General features: G+C 58.8%; 1 pseudogene; it reads left to right on the top strand.

Annotated features, from left to right (window-relative positions):
- The first annotated feature begins 494 nt into the window (after window positions 1-494).
- On the top strand, window positions 495-1124 carry LOC140485452 (RNA-binding protein, mRNA-processing factor 2a pseudogene; annotated as a pseudogene).
- Window positions 1125-4340: the final 3216 nt, after the last annotated feature.

Genomic DNA, 4340 nt, shown 5'->3' with positions numbered 1-4340 from the left:
TCAGGCACCTGTCAGGATTGGGAGATGAAGTTTGACTAATGGGAGGAACTTGGAACATAGATAATTGTTTAAAAGCAGAAGAGGCAATTTGGAAACGCAAAATGGGATCTAAATGGACAACTTTAATATCTGTGTGGACAAAGATTGCTGAGGAAATAGCGAGCCATCTAAACAGGCCAGCTGGGAGAATAATGGCTGTCCAAGAGGGATTAGAGTGTGTGATCGTGAGGGAAACCCTAGCTCTTGGGAGATGCTGTCGAGTCAGCCCTCCCCAACCTGGCTGGGTCCCATTCCACTGACCCAGCCCCCTGGAAATGTTACCCATTGCGAACTCAGCACCAAGCCACATTTCTGGGAACCCTGCTCAGCGCTCCCGATAGTCAACTGACCCTGGAATGTAACGCAGCCATTCTGGTGACCCTTCCTGTTCTCCCAGCACCAGTACCATCTGCCCAGAGTAGGGGGACACAACAAATTCACTCAGCTCCCCAGACATGAGTGTGAAAAGTGATGAAGCTAACAATGGACAAGAGGAGGTCCACACGCTTTTTGCCAGTGACCTTCCTACAGACATTAAACCACGTGAACTTTAGCTTCTTTTTCAACCATTTAAGGGACTTGAGGGCTGACTGCTCAAGGTAACACCAAAGCAATCAGTCACCTTTGGTACGTTTCACAGCAGAGCAGGAGCAGCAAGGAATACATTAAGCGGCATTCGATTTGATCCTGAAAATCCTAAGCCTCTCCGGTTGGAATTTGCAAAGGCGAATCCGAAGATGGCCAAAAGCAAACTGACCGTTCCACCTAACCTCACAAATGTGCAGCTTGCCTTGGGAGCACACTTCATTGCACAGGACTCCTATGACCTTGCAGGAACAGCACTGACCCCTGCATCTCCATCGGCCTGGGCTCCCCATCCACTGTACACAACAGCACTGACCCCTGCATCTCCATCGGCCTGGGCTCCCCATCCACTGTACACAACAGCACTGACCCCTGCATCTCCATCGGCCTGGGCTCCCCATCCACTGTACACAACAGCACTGACCCCTGCATCTCCATCGGCCTGGGCTCCCCATCCACTGTACACAACAGCACTGACCCCTGCATCTCCATCAGCCTGAGCTCCCCATCCACTGTACACAACGCACTGACCCCTGCATCTCCATCGGCCTGGGCTCCCCATCCACTGTACACAACAGCACTGACCCCTGCATCTCCATCGGCCTGGGCTCCCCATCCACTGTACACAACAGCACTGACCCCTGCATCTCCATCGGCCTGGGCTCCCCATCCACTGTACACAACGCACTGACCCCTGCATCTCCATCAGCCTGAGCTCCCCATCCACTGTACACAACGCACTGACCCCTGCATCTCCATCGGCCTGGGCTCCCCATCCACTGTACACAACAGCACTGACCCCTGCATTGCCACAGACTGAGCTCCCCATCCACTGTACACAACGCACTGACCCCTGCATCTCCATCGGCCTGAGCTCCCCATCCACTGTACACAACGCACTGACCCCTGCATCTCCATCAGCCTGGGCTCCCCATCCACTGTACACAACGCACTGACCCCTGCATCTCCATCAGCCTGGGCTCCCCATCCACTGTACACAACGCACTGACCCCTGCATCTCCATCAGCCTGGGCTCCCCATCCACTGTACACAACAGCACTGACCCCTGCATCTCCATCGGCCTGGGCTCCCCATCCACTGTACACAACGCACTGACCCCTGCATCTCCATCGGCCTGGGCTCCCCATCCACTGTACACAACGCACTGACCTCTGCATCTCCATCGGCCTGGGCTCCCCATCCACTGTACACAACGCACTGACCCCTGCATCTCCATCAGCCTGGGCTCCCCATCCACTGTACACAACAGCACTGACCCCTGCATCTCCATCGGCCTGGGCTCCCCATCCACTGTACACAACGCACTGACCCCTGCATCTCCATCGGCCTGGGCTCCCCATCCACTGTACACAACGCACTGACCCCTGCATCTCCATCGGCCTGGGCTCCCCATCCACTGTACACAACGCACTGACCCCTGCATCTCCATCGGCCTGGGCTCCCCATCCACTGTACACAACGCACTGACCCCTGCATCTCCATCGGCCTGGGCTCCCCATCCACTGTACACAACGCACTGACCCCTGCATCTCCATCAGCCTGGGCTCCCCATCCACTGTACACAACGCACTGACCCCTGCATCTCCATCAGCCTGGGCTCCCCATCCACTGTACACAACAGCACTGACCCCTGCATCTCCATCAGCCTGGGCTCCCCATCCACTGTACACAACGCACTGACCCCTGCATCTCCATCGGCCTGGGCTCCCCATCCACTGTACACAACGCACTGACCCCTGCATCTCCATCGGCCTGGGCTCCCCATCCACTGTACACAACGCACTGACCCCTGCATCTCCATCGGCCTGGGCTCCCCATCCACTGTACACAACAGCACTGACCCCTGCATCTCCATCGGCCTGGGCTCCCCATCCACTGTACACAACGCACTGACCCCTGCATCTCCATCGGCCTGGGCTCCCCATCCACTGTACACAACGCACTGACCCCTGCATCTCCATCGGCCTGGGCTCCCCATCCACTGTACACAACGCACTGACCCCTGCATCTCCATCGGCCTGGGCTCCCCATCCACTGTACACAACGCACTGACCCCTGCATCTCCATCGGCCTGGGCTCCCCATCCACTGTACACAACGCACTGACCCCTGCATCTCCATCGGCCTGGGCTCCCCATCCACTGTACACAACGCACTGACCCCTGCATCTCCATCAGCCTGGGCTCCCCATCCACTGTACACAACGCACTGACCCCTGCATCTCCATCGGCCTGGGCTCCCCATCCACTGTACACAACGCACTGACCCCTGCATCTCCATCGGCCTGGGCTCCCCATCCACTGTACACAACGCACTGACCCCTGCATCTCCATCGGCCTGGGCTCCCCATCCACTGTACACAACAGCACTGACCCCTGCATCTCCATCGGCCTGGGCTCCCCATCCACTGTACACAACGCACTGACCCCTGCATCTCCATCGGCCTGGGCTCCCCATCCACTGTACACAACGCACTGACCCCTGCATCTCCATCGGCCTGGGCTCCCCATCCACTGTACACAACGCACTGACCCCTGCATCTCCATCGGCCTGGGCTCCCCATCCACTGTACACAACGCACTGACCCCTGCATCTCCATCAGCCTGGGCTCCCCATCCACTGTACACAACAGCACTGACCCCTGCATCTCCATCGGCCTGGGCTCCCCATCCACTGTACACAACGCACTGACCCCTGCATCTCCATCAGCCTGGGCTCCCCATCCACTGTACACAACGCACTGACCCCTGCATCTCCATCGGCCTGGGCTCCCCATCCACTGTACACAACAGCACTGACCCCTGCATCTCCATCGGCCTGGGCTCCCCATCCACTGTACACAACGCACTGACCCCTGCATCTCCATCGGCCTGGGCTCCCCATCCACTGTACACAACGCACTGACCCCTGCATCTCCATCAGCCTGGGCTCCCCATCCACTGTACACAACAGCACTGACCCCTGCATCTCCATCGGCCTGGGCTCCCCATCCACTGTACACAACGCACTGACCCCTGCATCTCCATCGGCCTGGGCTCCCCATCCACTGTACACAACGCACTGACCCCTGCATCTCCATCGGCCTGGGCTCCCCATCCACTGTACACAACGCACTGACCCCTGCATCTCCATCGGCCTGGGCTCCCCATCCACTGTACACAACGCACTGACCCCTGCATCTCCATCGGCCTGGGCTCCCCATCCACTGTACACAACGCACTGACCCCTGCATCTCCATCGGCCTGGGCTCCCCATCCACTGTACACAACGCACTGACCCCTGCATCTCCATCAGCCTGGGCTCCCCATCCACTGTACACAACAGCACTGACCCCTGCATCTCCATCAGCCTGGGCTCCCCATCCACTGTACACAACGCACTGACCCCTGCATCTCCATCGGCCTGGGCTCCCCATCCACTGTACACAACGCACTGACCCCTGCATCTCCATCGGCCTGGGCTCCCCATCCACTGTACACAACGCACTGACCCCTGCATCTCCATCGGCCTGGGCTCCCCATCCACTGTACACAACAGCACTGACCCCTGCATCTCCATCGGCCTGGGCTCCCCATCCACTGTACACAACGCACTGACCCCTGCATCTCCATCGGCCTGGGCTCCCCATCCACTGTACACAACGCACTGACCCCTGCATCTCCATCGGCCTGGGCTCCCCATCCACTGTACACAACG

This window comes from Chiloscyllium punctatum, chromosome 14 (genome assembly GCF_047496795.1).
Source record: "Chiloscyllium punctatum isolate Juve2018m chromosome 14, sChiPun1.3, whole genome shotgun sequence".
Classification (NCBI taxonomy): Eukaryota; Metazoa; Chordata; class Chondrichthyes; order Orectolobiformes; family Hemiscylliidae; genus Chiloscyllium; species Chiloscyllium punctatum.
This window is presented reverse-complemented; position numbering and strand designations above follow the sequence as displayed.